At 40.8% G+C, this 21,857-nt stretch overlaps 1 protein-coding gene and 1 long non-coding RNA gene across 2 annotated transcripts in view; one reads left to right on the top strand and one right to left on the bottom strand.

Moving 5' to 3' along the window:
- The window catches only part of LOC122239469, a 31,021-nt gene extending 9,865 nt beyond the window's left edge, over positions 1–21,156 (top strand). The window contains exons 3-4 of the long non-coding RNA XR_006218629.1: positions 19,918–20,087; positions 20,713–21,156. This is a non-coding gene — a long non-coding RNA (uncharacterized LOC122239469). The remainder of the gene's footprint in view (positions 1–19,917; positions 20,088–20,712) is intronic.
- BCL2L10 (BCL2 like 10) overlaps positions 1–21,857 on the bottom strand; it is an 81,678-nt gene that overhangs the window by 35,738 nt on the left and 24,083 nt on the right. The window lies entirely within an intron of this gene.

The following is a 21,857-nucleotide window of genomic DNA, read 5'->3' as shown; positions in this document are numbered from 1 at the left end:
TGCTGTGGCTCAGCCGGCTCCAGGTCACCCGGCTGCCCTGAGCTCACGAGGAACCCACCCTCTCCCTCCCTACAATGTCATTTGCCATCCTTTGTCCCCCTCTTTTATCCATCCCACCCCCACCTTCCATCTCCTTGTGGAGCAGGCCCTGGGCCTCAGCCGAAGGGACTCTGGTAGAAAACCTCCTAGACAGCTGCCAGCTTTGAGGTCTACTCACAGTTACTGGAAAGCAGCTTTAAAAATAAAAATAGCTGTGGTAAAAACTGTGGTCAGAGCTGTCAAACCACAGTAAAGCCAACTTCTTTCTCCTGAAGACTCATTTCTGAGAAATGGTCTGTCTCCGGGGGGGTGGGGGGGACACTCCAGTTTCTAATGGTACAGGAAAATCCTGTGGCAGATGATGGCCCCGCTTTCTCTGACCCCTGACTGACTTGTCAGCAGGAAACCAATTTCATAGCCAAACTGGGCCTTTTCTGGGCCCATACATATCTTTTAAATCAAATTTACTCTTGCTTTAGCTCTTTGATATCTTGGGTAATGGAAACATACAATCATGCTGAAAAACATTTGTTTCTAGAATACTTTAATGTCTGGTTTTTAGAATGAAATAAGGTTTATTTTTTCTGCCATTCTTTTTCTCTCTGCTAAAACACTGGATGGCATACCCTGGGAGCACACATTACAGACTATTACTTTGGTTCAACACATATAACAGGCAAAAAGCACAAATGGATAGGACTGCATTTTAGATAAAGTGTTCCTCTGGAAGACCTTTTAGGTCTTTTTCCTCCTTGCTGCTTAACAAATGCCATCCCTATTATCCAAATACTGTGACTCTCTAAGTCTGTGAAGAGAAAATATGGTTTTGGGTGCGGTGGGGTTTTACATGCTCTTTCCCTGCCATGACATTGATCTCTTGTCATTGTCCCCAAACTCCTCTGGTATCTTTCTCTGCTCCTTTTTAAATTTTTTTTGAGAGGGAGAGGGCATAAGTGAGCAAGGGGCAGAGAGAGAGAGAGAGAGAGAGAGCGAGAGCAAGGGAGAAGCAGGGTCACTGCAAGTGGGGCTCCAGCTCACCCGAAGCAGGGCTCGAACTTACATATGTGAGATTATGACCTGAGCCAAACTCACATGCTTAACCAAATGAGCCACCCAGATGCCCCTCTCTGCCTACTTTGAGGAAAAGTTCTTCCTGTCTCCTAACCTTTTTCTATAGATGTTCTGAAGACATTGAGACCTGGATGCTTTCCTTTTTTTTTTAGTTTTGTCCATTGGAGAGGAGAGAATTTTACATCTGACATCCACAGGCTCAAATCTCTCATACCTTGTATAAAATTGATCCAGACAAATATTTATCAAGCATCTACAGTGAGCAGGAATCTATCAGGAATAAATTTGTCTGCAAGTAACAGAAAAACTAACTTACAGAAGCTTAAAAAGTAGAGATTACTTTTTCTCATGTAACAAAAATTCATGAGACATACATCTGGAATTGGTTCAGTGACGACATAATATTATGGATAACATCTATAATTGTTTTGCCATTTTGTCATGAGTTCTAGATAACTATTTATAGCTCCATATTCATCCATATGAACTCATATTCAAGTCAGGGAGAAGGAAGAAAGGGCCATGTTAGCATTGTATGTGCCGTGATAGGAATGCACAAGGGGCGCCTGGGTGGCTCAGTCCGTTGAGCGTCCGACTTCGGCTCGAGTCATGATCTCGTGGTCTGTGAGTTGGAGCCCCACGTCAGGCTCTGTGCCGACAGTTCGGAGCCTGGAGCCTGTTTCGGATTCTGTGTCTCCCTCTCTCTCTGACCCTTCCCTGTTCATGCTCTGTCTCTGTCTCAAAAAAATAAACATTTAAAAAAAAAAAAAAGGAATGCACAAGATTTTCCAGACCATCCTACAGACTTTTGGTAACATCCCATTGGCCAGAACTCTGTCACATGGCCACTTCCAGCTGTAAGGGTACCTGGGAAAGCAACTATTTAGCTTCTCTAATTCCAAATGTGGAGTCCAGGGAAGAAGGAATTTGGGAGTGGGCATTGGGTTAGTCATACTGCAGTGTCTACAATCAATATGTCCTTACATGTAACTATGAATCTAGAGGGGACATGGGGCAGGGGAGGTGGGGGATTTCAGTAGTAAGGGTGATCTGTCCTCTGGGTGAAGGAGTCAAGGACTTCTTGCATATATCTGGACAATAGGAAAAAACAAAGTGAAAGAACACATTGGAATTATTACAATGAAAATAAAAGCGATGAGAAGACCCTTTAGCATAGACCATAGTCCACCCCGTCCAGAACTGTAACCAATCATTGACAATGTAGGCTCTGTAAGAGCACCAATTTGATTATTCATATCAGTAAGTAGCCCTGTTTTACATATATATATTTTAAAGTATATTTATTTTGAGAGAGAATACACGTGCATGTATGTGTGGAAGGAGCAGAGAAAAGGAGAGTGAGAATCCAAAACAGGTTCCATGTCATTAGCCTGGAGCCTGATGCCCAATGTAGAGCTTGATCTCACAAACTGAGAGATCATGACCTGTGCCAAAATCAAGAGTCGGATGCTTAACCAACGAGCCACCCAGTCATCCCACCCTATTATATTTTTGTTATAACCTGGAAGGTAGACACAGCATTGTTTTAATAATGGCACATGTTCCTCCTTGTGCTACTGTTAACACATTCTTGGGGTGCCTGCGTGGCTCAGTTGGTTGAGTGTCCAACTCTTGATTTCAGCTTAGGTCATGATCCCAGGGTAGTAGGATCCAGGCTGCAAAGGCCTCAGTGCTGGGCATGGAGTCTGCTTAAGATTCTCTCTCTCTCTCTTCCTCTGCCCCTCTTCCCCACTCATGTTCTCTCTCAAGAAAAAAAAAAAAACACACCTAATGCCATTCTATTTTGTAGAACTACTTTATGCATATGGGTCATTTCAGTGTTTGATAGTGTACTGCTTAGACAGTCATTTAAGGCCTTAACTGTGTATTTATCAAGGACTTCCATGTGCCATGGCATTTTGTAAACCTACTGATGGAAGAAAAATAGATGTTAGATGCTCACACTAATGGAACACGGATCTTGTCTGTGATTGCTGTGAGCCCATCTGTGGGTTGGCATATTCAGTTAAAATTTTGATAGTTTGAGGATAAGACAAAGGCCTTTTATAGCCTGGGGAATCCCATCTAACATTTTCCATTACACCAGCAAGAAAATATCCCGGTATGTGCTGGTATTGGGTGATGTATTATATCAGTTATGTACTGATACTAATAATGCTAGTCTGTATCTTGTAATGGAGAAACCCACCAAGGGAGGCCTGAAATGCTTGATGTGGACAGTAAGCCACAAATTCATCATGAAGGTTGGTTTTGTAGCTCAGTGTAATGTGCCTATTGTAGAAAACAGTTGCCATTTAGGTATGGTGTGCATATATGCTAAAACATTAGCAGAGTTATCTGGGATATATATGCAACATTTAGTCTCAACTTTAGCACAATAATTTCCTCTGTCACTTGCAGTCAGGATATCAATGGCCATTAGATTTTGGTGGATCACTTATCAAATTTGTGCATCACTTCATGTTGGGTGTGGTTGGAAGTGGCCCCAGTATGCTTGGCTAAAGTCTCTACCCATAATTTTACGTCGATAGAGGTAGCTCCTGGGATAAATATGGGTAAGGGATAAAACCATCAAGAAGCCCTCTTTGCCTTATGTCTAGCCTTAAGAATATCATAATAATGAGGATTGCTGGCAAGTGGGAGAGGACTTGTCTAGGGAGAGAAGGGCATCCTTACGCATGGATTCTCCACTCCAGTTATATGGAAGGTGTGACCATCCATCATCTCCACAATTTCATAGTTTGCCCGTGGAGTAGGGTACACTCTGACTTTTGAGTGATTTTGTTATCCTAGCCATATAGAATTAATCAAGGTGAGAGTGGAGTTACACTACTGTTGAGTTCATCCCATTGTCCAACTATTTAAATAATCATATGCCAATAGGGTCCTTTTTATTATCCCCACAGAGTAACAAGCAGAGCTATTGTGGCAATCTCTCTGAAGTTTACCTCAAGTTGTACAGCTTAAACCAGCAACAAAAATTTAAGGATAATCAAAACTAGAATCTAACACCCATGAGGATGTTATTGAACCATAGTTTTTCTCTCTAAATTCACCCTTATTTCCAGAAATAGCAAGCCAAATCAAAACTAATTTGTTTGTAAAACAAGTCCAATTTTAACAAACTTGGTCTAATTGTTTACATAAGCTTAGCAAGAATAGTGATTGATCATATAGATCCTTTAAAATCTGCTTTATTGTAACTTTTTATAAGGAATCTCTAGATTGAACTTTTAATAGCCTCTTGAGGTTGAAAGCCAAGTCAAATTCTTGTCATCAGACTTACCTGAATTACTGTTGATTTGGGTAAATTACTCTTCTCTGGATCCCCCAAATATCCTGAGGTTCCTGTACCTTCTGAAGTGATATTATTTTTTTTTAATTTTTATTTATTTTTAAATTTACATCCAAGTTAGTTAGCATAGTGCTATAACAATTTCAGGAGTAGATTCCACTAATTCATCCCCTATGTATAACACCCAGTGCTCATCCCAACAAGTGTCCTCCCTTATGCCCCTTACGCATTTAGCCCATCCCCCCACCCACAACTCCCTCCAGCAACCCTCAGTTCTCAGTATTTAAGAGTCTCTAATGTTTTATCCCTTTCCTTGTTTTTATATTATTTTTGCTTCTCTTCCCTTATGTTCATCTGCTTTGTATCTTATACTCCTCATTTGAGTGGAGTCATAGGATATTTGTCTTTCTCTGACTGGCTAATTTCGCTTAGCATAATACCCTCAGGTTCCATCCACGTAGTTGCAAATGGCAAGCTTTCATTCTTTGTGATTGTCGAGTAATACTCCATTGTGTGTGTGTGTGTGTGTGTGAGTGTGTGTGTGTGTGTGTGTGTGTGTGTATATATACACCACATTTTCTTTATCCATTCATCTATCGATGGGCATTTGGGCTGTTTCCATACTTTGGCTATTGTTGATAGTGCTGCTATAAACATTGGGCTGCACGTGCCCCTTTGAAACAGCACACCTGTATCCCTTGGATAAATACCTAGTAGTGCAGTTGCTGGGTCATAGGGTAGTTCTATTTTTTTTTTTTTTTTTGAGGAACCTCCATACTGTTTTCCAGAGTGGTTGTACCAGTTTGCATTCCCACCAGCAGTACAAAAGAACTCCTCTTTCTCTGCATCCTCGCTAACATCTGTTTTTGCCTGAGTTATTTATTTTAGCCATTCAGACAGGTATGAGGTGATATCTCATTGTGGTTTTGATTTGTATTTCCCTGATGGTGAGTGATGTGGAGCATTTTTTTCATGTGTCAGTTGGCCATCTGGATGCCTTCTTTGGAGAAGTGTCTATTCATGTCTTTTGCCCATTTCTTCACTGGATTATTTGGTTTTTGGGTGTTGAGTTTGATAAATTCTTCATAGATTTTTGGATACTAAGCCTTTATCTGATATGTCATTTGCAAATATCTTCTGCCATTCCATCGGTTACCTGTTTTGTTGATTGTTTCCTTCACTGTGCAGAAGCTTTTTATTTTGATGAAGTCCCAGTAGTTCATTTTTGCTTTTGCTTCCCTTGCCTCTGGAGACGTGTTGAGTAAGAAGTTGCTGTGGCCAAAGTTGAAGGGGTTTTTGCCTGCTTTCTGTAAGATTTTGATGGCTTCCTGTCTTACATTGAGGTCTTTGATCCATTTTGAGTTTATTTTTGTGTATGGTGTAAGAGAGTAGGCCAGGTTCATTTTTCTGCATGTCACTGTCCAGTTTTCCCAGCACCACTTGAAGAGATTGTCTTCATTCCATTGGATATTCTTTCCTGTTTTGTCAAAGATTAGTTGGCCATACGTTTGTGGGTCCATTTCTGGGTTCTCTATTCTGTTCCATTGATCTAAGTGTCTGTTTTTGTGCCAGTACCATACTGTCTTGGTGATTATAGCTTTGTAGTACATCTTGAAGTCTGGGATTGTGATGGCTCCAGCTTTGGTTTTCTTATTCAGGATTGCTTTGGCTATTCAGGGTCTTTTCTAATTCCATACAAATTTTAGGATTGTTTGTTCTGGCTCTGTGAGGAAGGCTGGTGTTATTTTGATAGGCATTGCATTGGATATGTAGATTGCTTTGGGTAGTATTGACTTTTTAACAATATTTGTTCTTCCAATCCATGAGCATGGAATATTTTTCCTTTTTTGTGTGTCTTCTTCAGTTTCTTTGATAAACTTTCTATAGTTTTCAGTGTATAGATTTTTCACCTCTTTGGTTAGGTTTATTCCTAGGTATTTTATGGTTTTTGATACAAAATAATGGAATTTTCCTTGATTTTTCTTTCTGTTGCTTTATTATTTGTGTAAAGGAATGCAACCAATTTCTGTGCATTGATTTTATATCCTGTGACTTTGTTGAATTCATGGAGCAGTTCTAGCAGTTTTTGGTGGCATCTTTTGGGTTTTCCATATAAAGTATCATGTAGTCTGAGAAGAGTTAAAGTATGACTTCCTCCTTGCCAATTTGTATGCCTTTTATTCCTTTGTGTTGTCAGATTGCTGAGGCTAGGATTTCCAATACTATGTTGAATAACAGTGGCTAGAGTGGACATGCCTGTCATGTTCCTGGTCTTAGGGGGAAAGCTCTCAGTTTTTCCCCATTGAGGATAATATTAGCAGTGGATCTTTTATATATGGCTTTTATGATCTTGAGGTATGATCCTTCTATCCCTACTTTCTTGAGGGTTTTTGTCATGAAAGGATGCTGTATTTTGTCAAATGCTTTTTCTGCAGCTATTGAGAGGATCATGTGGTTCTTGTCTTTTATTGATGTGATATATCACTTTGATTGTTTTGTGGATATTGAACCAACCCTGTATCTGAGGTATAAATCCCACTTGGTCTTGGTGAATAATTCTTTTAATGTATTGTTGAATCCAGTTGGCTAATATCTTGTTGAGGATTTTTACATCCATGTTCATGAGGGAAATTGGTCTGTAGTTCTCCTTTTTAGTGGGGTCTATGTCTGGTTTTGGAATCAAAGTGATGCTGGCTTCATACAATGAGTTTGAAAGTTTTCCTTCCATTTCTATTTTTTACAAAAGCTTCAAAAGAATAGATGTTAACTTTTGTTTAAATGTGGTAGAGTTCCCCAGGAAAGCCATCTGGCCCTGGGCTCTTGTTTTTGGGAGATTTTTGATTACTAATTTGATTTCTTTACTGGTTATGGGTCTGTTCAAATTTTTAATTTCTTCTTATTTCAGTTTTGGTAGTTTATGTTTCTAGGAATCTGTCCATTTGTTCCAGATTGCCCATTTTACTGGTGAATAATTGCTCATAATATTCTTATTGTTTTATTTCTGCAGTGTTGTCTGTGATCTCTCCTCTTTCATTCTTGATTTTATGTATTTGGTCCTTTCCTTTTTCTTTTTAATCAAACTGGCTAGTGGTTTATCAATTTTGCTAATTCTTTCAAAGAACCAGCTCCTGGTTTCATTGATCTGTTTTTTTGGTTACGAGACCATTGATTTCTGCTCTCTTTGTTATTTCCTGTCTTCTGATGTTTTGGGTTTTATTTGCTGTTCTTTTTCCAGTTCTTTAAGGTGTAAGGTTAGGTTGCCTTTCTTCCTTCTTTAGGAAGGCCTGAATTGCTATATACTTTCCTGCCTTTGCTGTATCCCAGAGGTTTTGGGCTGTGGTGTTATTTTCACTGGCTTACATGTACTTTTTAATTTCCTCTTTAACTTCTTGGTTTGCCCATTTATTCTTTAGTAGGATGTTCTTTAGTCTCTGAGTATTTGTTACCTTTCCAAATTTCTTGTGGTTGATTTCGAGTTTGATAGTGTTGTGGTCTGAAAATATGCATGGTATGATCTCGATCTTTTTGTACTTGTTGAGGGCTATTTGTGTCCCAGTACGTGATTTATTCTGAAGAACATTCCATGTGCCCTGGAGAAGAAGGTATATTCTGCTGCTTTAGGATGAAATGTTCTGAATATATCTCTTAAGTCCATTTGGTCCAGTATGTCATTCCTTGTTGATTTTCTGATTAGATGATCTGTCCATTGCTTTGAGCGGGGTTTGATGTCCCCTACTATGATGGTATTGTTATCAATGAGTTTATGTTTGTGGTTAACTGACTTATATATTTGTTTGCTCCGCATTTGGAGCATAAATGTTTACAATTGTTAGGGTTTCTTGGTGGATAGACCCCTTAATTATGGTATAATGCCCTTCATCTCTTGTTATAGTATTTTAAAATCTAGATTGTCTGATATAAGTATGGCTACTCTGGCTTTCTTTTGTTGACCATTACCATGATATATGGTTCTCCATCTCCTTACTTTCAATCTGAAGGTGTCTTTAGGTCTAAAGTGTGTCTCTTGTAAACAGCGTATAGATAGATGTTGTTTTCTTATCCATTGTGTTACCCTGTATTTTTTGATTGGAGCATTTAGTCCATTGACATTTAGAGTGAGTACTGAAAGATACGAATTTACTGCCATTATGTTGCTTGTAGAGTTGGAGTTTCTGGTGGTGTTCTCTGGTCCTTTCTAGTCATTGTTGCTTTTGGTATTCATTTATTGATTGACTGATCTCAGAGGGTCCCTCTTAAAATTTCTTGCAGGGTTGGTTTAGCGGTCACAAACTCATTTAGTTTTTGTCTGGGATATTTTTAAATCTCTCCTTCTATTTTGTTTTTGTTACTTTGCTTTTTTTTTAATATGAAATTTATTGTCTTTTAAAAATTCATTTATTTTTTTAATGTGAAATTTATTGTCAAATTGGTTTCCATACAACACCCAGTGCTCATCCCAACAGGTGCCCTCCTCAATGCCCATCACCCACCCTCCCCTCCCTCCCACCCCCATCAACCCTCAGTTTATTCTCAGTTTTTAAGTGTCTCTTATGGTTTGGCTCCCTGCCTCCCCCTTTTTTTTTTCCCTTCCCCTCCCCCATGGTCTTCTGTTAAGTTTCTTAGGATCCACATAAGAGTGAAAACATATGGTATCAGCCTTTATCTGCATGACTTACTTCACTTAGCATAACACTCTCCAGTTCCATCCACATTGCTACAAAAGGCCATATTTCATTCTTTCTCATTGCCAAGTAGTATTCCATTGTATATATAAACCACAACTTCTTTATCCATTCATCAGTTGATGGACATTTAGGCTCTTTCCATAATTTGGCTATTGTTGAAAGTGCTGCTATAAACATTGGGGTACAAATGCCCCTATGCATCAGCACTCTCTGTATCCCTTGGGTAAATTCCTAGCAGTGCTATTGCTGGGTCATAGGGTAGGTCTATTTTTAATTTTTTGAGGAACCTCCACACTGTTTTCCAGAGTGGCTGCACCAGTTTGCATTCCCACCAGCAGTGCAAGAGGGTTCCCATTTCTCCACATTCTGTCCAGCATCTATAGTCTCCTGATTTGTTCATTTTAGCCACTCTGACTGGCTTGAGGTGACATCTCAGTGTGGTTTTGATTTGTATTTCCCTGATGAGGAGTGATGTTGAGCATCTTTTCATGTGCCTGTTGGCCACCTGGATATCTTCTTTAGCGAAGTGTCTATTCATGTCTTCTGCCTATTTCTTCACTGGATTGTTTTTCGGGTATGGAGTTTGGTGAGTTCTTTATAAGTTTTGGATACTAGCCCTTTGTCTGATATGCCATTTGCAAATATCTTTTCCCATTCCATTGGTTGCCTTTTAGTTTTGTTGATTGTTTCTTTTGCAGTGCAGAAGCTTTTTATCTTCATGAGGTCCCAATAGTTCATTTTTGTTTTTAATTCCCTTGCCTTTGGAGATGTATCAAGTAAGAAATTGCTGCCGAAGTCAGAGAGGTTTTTTTTCCCTGCTTTCTCCCCTAGGGTTTTGATGGTTTCCTGTCTCACATTAGGTCCTTCATCCATTTTGAGTTTATTTTTGTGAATGGTGTAAGAAAGTGGTCTAGCTTCATCCTTCTTCATCTTGCTGTCCGGTTCTCTCAGCACAATTTGTTGAAGAGACTTTTTTCCACTGGATATTCTTTCCTGCTTTGTCAAAGATTAGTTGGCCATACATTTGTGGGTCCAATTCTGGAGTCTCTATTCTATTCCATTGGGCTATGTGTCTGTTTTTGTGCCAATACCATGCTGTCTTGATGATGACAGCTTTGTAATAGAGGCTCAAGTCTGGGATTGTGATGCCTCCTGCTTTGGTTTTCTTCGTCAATATTACTTTGGCTATTTGGGGTCTTTTGTGGTTCCATACAAATGTTCTCCTATTTTGAATCACAGCATTACTGGATAAAGAATTCTTGCCTGCATATTTTTCTGATTCAGCACATGGAATATATCCTGCCACTCCTTTCTGGCCTGTCAAGTTTCTGTGGATAGATCTGCTGCAAACCTGATCTGTCTTCCCTTGTAGGTTAAGGATTTCCCCCGTGTTTTCTTGATTCTTTCCTTGCCTATTTTGTGAATTTGATTATGATATGCCTTGTTGATGGTAGCTTTTGTTGAATCTAATGGGATTTCTCTGTGCTTCCTGGATTTTGATGTCTGTGTCTTTCCCCAGGTTAGTAAAGTTTTCTGCTATGATTTGCTCACATAACCCTTCTACCCCCTTTTCTCTCTCTCCATCTTCTGAGACCCCTATGATTCATGATTCAGATGTTATTCCTTTTTAATGAGTCACTGAGTTCTCTAATTCTTAAATTGTGCACTTTTGCCTTAGTTTCCCTCTTTTTTTCTGCTTCATTATTCTCCATTGGTTTGTTGTCTATATCACTGATTCACTGCTCTGCTTCATCCATCCTTGCCACCAAGGCATCCTTGAGATCGCAACTCAGTTATAGCATTTTTAATTTTGTCCTGACTTGTACTTGTTTTATCTCCTCAGAAAGGGATTCTGTGCTTTTTTCAACTCCATCTAGTATTGTTATTATCAGGATTCTAAATCTGGTTCAGACATCTTGGTTGTATTTGTGTTAAGTCCCTAGCTGTTATTTCTTCCTGTTATTTATTTTGGGGTGAATTCCTTCATTTTGTCATTTTAGAGGATGAAAAAGAGTAAATATAAAAAAATTTAAAAACTAAAAACAACACAAAAAATCAAATGAAGGATGCCAGCTCCTTGGTGCATTTTGGTCTGGTTTTAAAGAAGCTTGATAGAGAAAAAAAGGGCAAGAAAAAAAAAAGAAAATGAAAATTTAAAAAAAATGAATGCAATAACAGAATAGTTTACTTTCTTTTTTTTTTAAATTTTTTTTTTTCAACGTTTTTTATTTATTTTTGGGACAGAGAGAGACAGAGCATGAACAGGGGAGGGGCAGAGAGAGAGAGGGAGACACAGAATCGGAAACAGGCTCCAGGCTCCGAGCCATCTGCCCAGAGCCTGACGCGGGGCTCGAACTCACGGACTGCGAGATCGTGACCTGGCTGAAGTCGGACGCTTAACCGACTGCGCCACCCAGGCGCCCTGGAATAGTTTACTTTCATTATTTCATTTTAGAGTTTTAAAAATTTATAAAAAAGTAAAAGTAGAAAAAGTGAAAGCTTTTTATAAAAATGGAAAATAAATTTTTTAAGAAAAAAAAAATTGAATAGATGAACCAGCAAACAGAATGAAATACGATTGAAATTACATCCAGTTTCCCCTAGAAGTCAAACTATGAAGCAGTTTATAGTCCGTAAACAGACACAGAGATTTGTGGTGTTCCTCTAGATCAAGGTGGCCCAACTGGGTGGGGCTTGGTGTAGCATCTGTTCTTCACTAGATGGCGCTTAGTTTATTGGGGTGGATCCTTGCAGTGCGTGTAGGTGTGTATGCACATGTGGGGAAAGGGTCAAAGTGGCCCCACCCACCTACCCAGTCTCAAGTATCAGAACTCTGTGCTCTAGCCAACTGGCAATTAAGCACCCCTCTTCTGTCTCTAGCTTCTGCCCACTCCCAGCTTCCACACTGTCTATAACCAAGCTGTCAGCTTGCCAGGTGGCACCTTCCTCCCGAGTTTTATCTAAGATGGGGCTGTGTTTCCAAACCCCTCACTTCTGAGGGCACTGCAGCTTTAATCTGTTCAGACCCTCTGGGGGGAGGGTCTCCCTGAACAATGCCCTGGTGCCGGCCTGCCCCCTGGAATGTTTGTAAGACTGTGTTGCTGCAGATGCCCAGAGACTGCAGCTGGGTGCCAGCCTACCCCAGAAAAAGTTCATGTGATCATGTAGTAGCAGTGTTTCGGGGACTATGGTAAATCACAACACACATCTGGCAGCAGGCTTCATCCTGAAAACCCTTGTTCCAACACCAGCGAATGTGGCTGTTCTCCAGGGTCCACTAGGACCTTTGCCTGTGAGGAGGCTGCACAGCCTCTACTCAGTGTCCTGGAAGCAGGGAAGCCACCTCTCTTCATGTGGCCTAAGGACTTCTTGGACCTCGCTGTTTCTGGGGATTCACCCTTCCCACTGGAGCTATGCCAGGTATCAAGGTGCAGAGTTTCAGACTCTGAACTCCCCTATCTATAGCATCTTAATGGAAATTAAACCCTGTCTTTTCTCCTTAATCCCTTTTTTGTTCAGTCCACTCTTTCTCTGTCTTCAGGCACTTTCAGCAGGGCATGGGAGGAGTGCTTTTCCTGTATTCTCCCCCTTGTCTCCTTCCTCTCTCTGCAAGCAAAAACAGCTCCCAACCCTCCGTGGCTTCTCTCTCCCTCAGTTCACCTTTCCCCACTGAGTACTTGCCAAGTTCTGTGGTTCAAGTTGTGTAGATTTTTCTGTCAATCCTCAAAGCAGTTTTCTAGGTGTGCAAGATTGTTTGGTGTTGATCTAGCTGTTTTTCAGGGATGAGAGAGGCAAAAAATGTTTCATGCTGTTCTGCCATCTTGGTCCCTCCAGGAGATGCCTGTGATGTGACATTCTTAAATCACCTGGTAAGGCTGCTGGGAACTCTGTAAGCAAGGTATCAAGCCAACATTTCCAAGAGGCTCCATTGGCTCCATAAAGTCAACCTTAATTCCTTAAAACTGTCTGGTAATATCTAAGTCTTTGCATCTTTCTCTCAAATAGGACATTCCCATCAAAGCCTCGGTAATATAACCAAGGTTTCCAAATGGTGTCCCTTATGAGGAGAACAGATTCTTATTGAACTTAAAGCAATAACTGTAGTTGCCATGGAAGAAAGAATACTCATTGAGAGTTTCTAGATTCTGAAGGGTTCAGGTAGAGAAAAAAGTTAAATGTTTCAATTTGTTCACAAAGGAATATTTTATCCTCTTCATTCAGTCCTATGCTATTAATTTGTTCTGTTTGTGTCTTTCCCATTATTTCTGGAAATTCTTACCTAGTTTAGTTTTGATTTTTTTTTTTTAAATTTTTTTTTTCAACGTTTTTTATTTATTTTTGGGACAGAGAGAGACAGAGCATGAACGGGGGAGGGTCAGAGAGAGAGGGAGACACAGAATCCGAAACAGGCTCCAGGCTCCGAGCCATCAGCCCAGAGCCTGACGCGGGGCTCGAACTCACGGACCGCGAGATCGTGACCTGGCTGAAGTTGGACGCTTAACCGACTGCGCCACCCAGGCGCCCCTAGTTTTGATTTTAAAGATACCAAAAACCTTTATTTGTCAGAAGTCCTTTTTACGAAACTTCTTGAAGATCAAACACATTTTGCATGAGCATCAGAACACTAACTATAAAGGACAAAAAACTCAGAAATGGACATGGTTAGGGGAGCCTGGGTGGCTCAGTTGGTTGAGCGACCAACTTTGGCTCAGGTCATGATCTCACAACTTGTGGGTTCGAGCCCCGCTTCAGGCTCTGTGCTGACAGCTCGGAGCCTGGAGCCTGCTTCAGATTCTGTGTCTCCCTCTCTCTCTGCCCCTAACCCACTCGCATTCTGTCTCTGTCCTCTCAAAAATAAATAAACATAAAAAAAATTAGAAGAAATGGACATGGTTAAAGATCTGAGAATTCATTATAATGTAATTGCCAAGGAAATCTGGTTATTGTATATTTCAATACTTTAATGGCCATATGCTAGGACGTATTAAAACTTCAGGAATTTCATTTATTTTTCTACAATAGTTATAGCATTTACCCATATAATACAACCTAAGGCTTACGGTTGGTTTAACAGTGCTTTCCAAGTAACTTAATATACAAAATTAGCCTAGTCACAAAGACGTCATTTATCATTTGAAATCTCAAGGGAGTCTGTTAAACACCTCAGAAAGTTTTAAAGCTCATGCCTAAATAGGATTAGATTATAAATTTAATAATTATCTACTTACCCACTTGGCAGTAACAGATTCTACAGAAGGTTATATATACAATTGTCAGCAAAACTTACTTCCTTTAATATTGAGAATTTCAGTTCTCTTGTCTTTAGCAGGTCTTTGAGTACATAAAACATAGAAACATTTTGTGGTTTTTTTTGGCACATAAACTTTGTTTAGATTTTTTAAAAGTTTATTGACTTTTGTGAGAGCGAGTGAGCGAGAGAGCGCAAGCACATGCACAGAGGAGGGGCACAGAGAGAAGAAGACAAAGAATCCCAAGTAGGCTTCACACTGCCAGTACATAGCCTATTGTGGGACTCAGTCTCACAAACCGTGAGGTCATGACCTGAGCTGAAACCAAGAGTCTGACACTTAACCACCTGAGCCACCCAGGCCCCTATATTTTCTTATTAAGAGCAGACCAGCAATCCAAGAAAACTTTGTCTTCTAAAGAGTGAGAGAGCAGAATTTCAATCTTATAGCAGTGTGCTTTAAAAAAATTTTTTTTTTAAATGTTTACTTTTGAGAGAGAGAGAGAGGGAGAGGAAGAGAGCAATTGAGATCAAGTGCAAGTTGGGGAGGGGCAGAGAGAGAGGGAGAAAGAAAATCCGAAGCAGGCTCCAGGCTCTGAGCTGTCAAGAGCAGAGCCTGACACCATACTCAAACTCACAAACTGCTAGGTCATGACCTGAGCTGAAGTTGGGCACTTAACTGACTGAGCCACCTACGTACCCCTATACCAGTGTACTTTTAATTTTTTAACAAACTTTTGTATTTAATGTATTATATTTTGAGAGAGAGAGAAAGCATGTGAGCAGAGAAGGGACAGAGAGAAGTGGGGAGAGAGGATCCAAAGCAGGTTCTGTACTGACCACAGAGAACCCAATGTGGGGCTCTAACTCACAGCAGAGAGCTGACGTGGGGCTTGAACTCATGAACCATGAGATCATGATCTGGACCAAAAATGGGTGCTTAACCAACTGAGCCACCCAGGGGCCCCTACCAGTGTACTTTTAAGATCCATCCATTTCAATCTTTACCTGTCCTGACCACACATAAAATTCTTTTCTAAAACTTTCCCTTCACAAACCTACAAATTTCTTCTGCATTCAGATTTTGTCCTAAGCCTTTTTTTCCCCAAACAACCAGTCTCATTTCAGGACAAAATTACCTTTTTTTTTCCTCTAGAAACTACAGTCTTACTTACATTTATTAGAATTTTAACTCTTAGAAACCTTAGTCTCTAATGAAAATTGTTAACCCTTTTACATCAGAATTCTTGAGATCAGCAAATTTACAAATACATTTCACAACTTTTAAAAATGTTTTTCCATGCCACTATATTTCAGTCATCTGACTTAGCAAAGCCTCAAAGTTTCAGGTTACCAAAGATCTTGAAAGCTAGCTTAACAATTACCCATGGGAATGTTGAGACAGAATTAGCTATCATTTTAAGCCATCTTTTTGCTGACTAATTGCAACAGAGATAATATGAGCTTATTTGATCTTTAGTAAAACTTGGCAGAATAAAAGTATGTATTAAAATTTTAATATTTATTTCTGGGAGAGTGCAAACAGGGGAGGGTCAGAGAGGGGGACAGAGGATGTGAAGGAGGCTCTGTGCTGGCAGGCTGACAGCAAGCCTGATGTGGGGCTTGAACTCAGGAACCGTGAGATTATGACCTGAGCTGAAGTCGGGCATTCAACCAACTGGGCCACTCTGGTGCCCAGAATAAAAGTATATTTAATGCTAATAACTCTAAAGACAGGTCTATCTTAATTAAGCTAACTTAAATCAGCTTAAATGCCAATTATGTTGCACCTGGGTCCCTCCTCCTAATAGAGGCAGGTTACTCTTGTTGTATGTGGGGACTTCTCCCTCATTCATTTCTTGTTCCCCATTGTCAATTTTTACTTGGGGCATCAGTAGGGAAATCTGAAGTGGATGGTTCCAGGCCAGGGAGGGGTGCGCTTTGATAGCTAGGGTAGGAGCAGGAGGACCAGAGGAAGGTGCTGATGGTGCTGGAGGCCCAGAGGATGGTATAGGAGCTGGTGATGCAGGCTGTACCCATCGTGGTGCAGAAATGGGAGGAGGGGGAGGTGCCACCACCAAGGCTGGAGGATGATAAAAGTCCAGAGGGCAGAGAAAGGCGGCTCCCTGCCTGAAAAAACAGACACGTTCGTTTTTTTTGCCACCAACCAGAAGTGAAACTAGACAGTCCACGTCATGTCAGAAAAGACTGGGAACTTCCCAGAAACAAAGGGAGTTTCAGCAGCTGCTTTGGAATAACCTTAAGGTCCCTGTCCAGAGGTAGACTAACCACATACCATTAGCTCTAATTATCATAGCTATTAACCCAAGAAATGAATGAGGGAGATGTCCCCACATACAACAAGAATAACCTGAGTCTATTAGAAGGAGGGACAGTGAGAGAGCCAGCATCCCCTCCATTGAAAAATCATCATCCAGTATGTCAGGAGAGGGTTTATCGAACATGTTCTGCAAGAGTCCCTGAGGTCAGGGTCCTGATTTAAGGCCATGAAGGCCTCAGTCCATTTGCCCTATTTCTGCAGAAGAGATCTGATAGATTGTATTCAAATTTAATGTCCCATTAATGGGTCATTTTTCCTCATCTCTTAAGGAGTACTGAGGCCATGTCATGTTAGAGAAGATCAGTCTTTTCTTTATTAAATCTTACAATCTGAATTGTTTCCACTGGATTAGAGGGCATTCCAAGGGAGAGTCCATGGGGACTGAGAGAAGGCTCATTACCAAGGAAATCCCTCCCATGACTCTGGGGTGGTGTCCCATGCTGGGTATGTCAGAGGTTCCTAGTGTCTAAGTGACTGAAGGCATCCCTCAAATGAAAAGGACTATGGACACAGCCTTACCCTGTAGGAGGGATGCTGGTGCCCCCCCCCCCCCACTTCCCCATTGCATCCTAGGCTACAAATGGGTGCTGGTGAAGTTACCAAAATTGCATGCCATGAAGAACCCACTATTTTTAACCCATGGAAAACCCTAGAAAAATTTTACATGGGGAAATTACCCAATGTTGTAATTTAAGTAGTTGGGAGGGGACACTGATGAAAAAACAGTAAAGATAGGAATCCATCATGATCTAAGTGACATTCCAATACATAGAGTCTTTAAAGCTGACTTCTCTAGAAAATGGTCCCAGTTTTTTTTTTTTTAAATATGTTTGAGAGAGAGAGAGAACAAGTAGGGGAGGGGCAGAGAGAGAAGGGGACAGAATCCAGACAGAATCCAGCCCTGTGCTGACAGAAGAGAGCCCAATGCAGGGCTCGAACTCAGGAACAGTGAGATCATGACCTGAGTTGGTCGAACACTTAACTGACTGAACCACCCACGTGCCTCCTCCCCACTACTTCCCCCATCCCCACCCTTTCAATTTGGTATTGGTTGCGGCTGACTCCAAGCAGAGCCATGGCCAGAAGTGGCTAGATTAGGGATGTGGAAGGGATCACATTAGAACAATGAGGAGGAACTCTAACATGGAACTCTTAATATTTGCAGCTGTCCCAGTGACTTAAGTGGCTGTCCTGTGTGTAAGACAGCTTTGTGTAAGGATAGGAATAAAGAGAGGGTATCCAGTTTCCGGGGCTCATTATCATGCTGGCCAGGGTACTAGCTTCCAGTCAAAAGGTAGGCTTTCTCTTCCCCATAGAGCAGCCACAGGCTACAGGATTACAGCCTGAGCAACTGACATGAAAGTAAGTGTTCCAGTAAGACCTTATTCCTTGAAAAACCCCTGAAATGAAAGGAAAAGAAGAGGAAGTACTCACCAACTTTACACCAAAGCTCCGAGTCCAGATGAGAAGACAGGCCCCACGTTGGGTGCCAAAATAACGTGGGGTCAGGAACAAATGGTAAGAAAGAATTCTTGAGACATTCTTAGTGGAGAAAGGTGCTTGTATTTTAGCACGGGGATAAGACCCATGGGCAGAAAAAGCTCTACTTTTGCTGGTTAAACTGGTCATTTTATGCTTAGTTGCTCAAGAGGGAGGAGACATGCAGGGAGTATTAGATCATAAATGTCTTTTTCAAATTTCTACTCATAAAAATACTTTTCAAAAAATGTGGTTTTTTTTTATTTTTTTTAACCTTTATTTTTGAGACAGAGAGAGACAGAGCATGAACGGGGGAGGGGCAGAGAGAGAGGGAGACACAGAATCCGAAGCAGGCTGCAGGCTCTGAGCTGTCAGCCTAGAGCCCGACGCGGGGCTCGAACTCACGGACTGCTAGATCGTGACCTGAGCCGAAGTCGGACGCTTAACCGACTGAGCCACCCAGGCGCCCCCAAAAAATGTGTATTTTTGAGAGAGAGGGAGAGAGAGAGAAGCAGGGGGGAGGGGCAGAGACGGGGACCGAGGATCTGAAGCGGGCTGTATGCTGACAGACAGCCTGATGTGGGGCCCAAACTCACAAACCATGAGATCATGACCTGGACCAAAATAAGTTGGATGCTTTACTGACTGAGTCATCCAGGCACCCCTCGTAAAACTACTTTTGCAAGATTTCTTTGGTGCTTATCATTCAGCTCGATATTAACTATTGGTGAGATGTAAAGGCAGTCATGAGACCCTTTAAGAATGTAGCAGCCAGCATCTATTTGATCCTTATGGGAACTATGGAGGCTATAGGTCAGCCTTTGGGGCTAAAGGTGAGTCTATTTTTTGCTTCTGTCCCTCACCAGCGAGGACAGTGGCTGTCTGCTGCAAGCCAGACCATGCAAGATGGCCATCTGCTGCAAGCCAAGGAGAGAGGTCTTGGGAGAAATCATGCTGCTGACACCTTGACCCTCCAGCACTGTCAGAAATACCTGTTGTTTGCAGCCCTGGCAGTGTTGAAATACAACACTTTTGTTTCTGAGTTTTAGACATTGTGGACAGTGATCCTGGACATAGGTTGCAGGTCACGAAGGCTGAGCGCACTAAGCAGCTCAATTTAGGGTAACTGACATATTGAAAAATATGCACAATCATCTGTGTGCTGCATTAGTGTTATACAGGGACTGTCAGAAGCCAACTTAGATGTAATAGTCAAATCTATTTATACCTTTTTATTTTGCATGGAGTCTTGTTGGTTGTAAGATGCTTCATCTTCACCTACCACTGTGTGTGTGTATATATATATGTACATATATGTATGTATATATATGTATATATACATATGTACATATATACATACATATATATGTATGTACACATATATGTATACATACATATATACATATATATGTATATATACACATATATATATACATATATATGTATGTGTATATATATATATATGTATGTATGTATATATATATATATAAATAAATAAATCACTGGGCCCACTAAGGGCTCCTTTCTCCTGCCCATCACCTACCCACCCACCTGAGGTCTAGTATATTGGTTAAGATTCTTTCAGTTGCAAATACAGACACATCTGCTATATTGGAAGGGACTAAATCTTCTTGGTAAAATCCTGGCGTGACTCAGTGACTCTACAGTAGTGCCAGTAACTAAACCTTGGGAGAGGTTCTGGCACTAGGCAAGAACATATCTTATTTGTTCTTGGCAGGCACATCATGCCACTGAGTTTCTATTCGGTGCTGCCACCTGCAACAATTGATGGTTCTGCAGTACACCATGCCCCCTTCAATCCGAACTGTCACACTCACTCCTGATGCCATGTGTCCATCAAAAGCAATTCGGCTCTAAATTATGCCTGCAGTTTCTGTCACATTGATGGTAAGGAGTTCCGACTTTTTTTTTAAGTAGACTTCACACCCAGTGTGGAGCCCAATGCAGGGCTTGTACCCAGAACCCTGAGATCAAGACCTGAGCTGAGGGGCACCTGGGTGGCTCATTCAGTTAAGCATCTGACTCTTGATTTTGGCTCAGGTCATGGTGCCACGGTTCAAGGGTTTGAGCCCTGCATAGGGCTCTCCACAGATAGCATGGGGCCTGCTTGGGATTCTCTCTCTCTGCCCGTCTTCCACTCACACAAACACACTCTCTCAAAATCAATAAACATTAACAAGAAAAAGACCTGGGCACCTGGGTGGTTCAGTCGGTTAAGTGTCAGACTCTTGGTTTTGGCTTAGGTAATGATCTCACAGTTCATGAATTCGAGCCCCCCATCAGGCTCTGCCCTGATAGTGCAAAGCCTGCGTGGGATTCTCTGTCTCCCTCTCTCTCTCTGCCTCTCCCCTGCTTGCTTGTGCATGCTCTCTCTCTCTCAAAATAAACAAACTTAAAAATAAAAAAAAAAACGACCTGAGCTGAGATCAAGAGTCAGATACTTACCCAACTGAGCCACCCAGGTTCTCCTTTGGAATTCTGTCACACTCCTGGTTTTCTCTTCTTTACTCAGGTTTCTACCTTCCTCCTGGGACTCAAACATCACGTCCACCTGAAGACCCTCTTGGAGTCTAAAGTCTAGGATAGTCCAGATGGTCACACTCTCCAAGCATAGCACTACATTTTGTAGAATTGCTCAAAGAAGGAAAGAAAAGCTAGGTATGTTTTCTTCAAGGTCCCAGCTTTTATACTGTGTGGTGGGTTCAGGGTTCTTATTTCAATGTTTCATTAAAAGTATGTCAATGTAGGCATAGATCAATGATGAGTCAGTAACTAATGATTATGACTTATGTGATTCTGTGCACCTAAGGGCTGTTAAAAGACTAATGAAAAAGAAAGCTTAAATAAATCAGAAATGAAAAACTTTACAACTGATACCATAGGAATAAAGAATCCTAAGAGTAAACTATGAACAATTACATCTAACAAATTGGACAACCTAGAGGAAATTGATAATTCCTATGAACAGATAAACTTCTGAGACTGTATCAAGAAGAAATAAAATGTCAGAACAGACTGATTACTGATTCAATCTCCTTCCTAGTAAACTCTACTAGCAAAAGTCTCTTCCCAGATGGCTTCACTAATGAATGCTACCAAACATTCAAAGAAGGGTTAATATCAATCTTTCTCAAACTTTTCCCAAAAACATAGAGGAGGGAACAATTCCCAACTTATTTTTACAAGTCCACCATTACCACAATACCAAAACTAGGTAAGATATTGTACGACAAAAAAATCACAGGCCAGTATCCCTGATGAACACTGAGGCAAAAATCCTCAATAACATATTAGCAAACCATATTCAACAATACATTAGAAGGATCATACACCATGATCCAGTGGGATTTATTTCAGGGATGCAGAGATAACTCCATATCTGCTAATCAATGTGATATACCACATTAGCAAAATGAAAATAAAAATCATCATTATCTCATTAGATACAGAAAAATAATTTGACACATTCCCTCTAGACCTTCTATGTTGAGAGTTTATTAAATGGATGTTGAATTGCACCTCAACATAATAAAGGCTGTATATGGCATGGCCACAGCTAACATCACACTCAATGGTGAAAAGCTAAAAGCTTTTCTTCTAAGATCAGGACATGACAAAGATGCCCACTCTTGAGACTTTTATTCAACATAATATTAC

The sequence above is a fragment of the Panthera tigris genome, chromosome B3 (assembly GCF_018350195.1).
Source record: "Panthera tigris isolate Pti1 chromosome B3, P.tigris_Pti1_mat1.1, whole genome shotgun sequence".
Classification (NCBI taxonomy): domain Eukaryota; kingdom Metazoa; phylum Chordata; class Mammalia; order Carnivora; family Felidae; genus Panthera; species Panthera tigris.
This window is presented reverse-complemented; position numbering and strand designations above follow the sequence as displayed.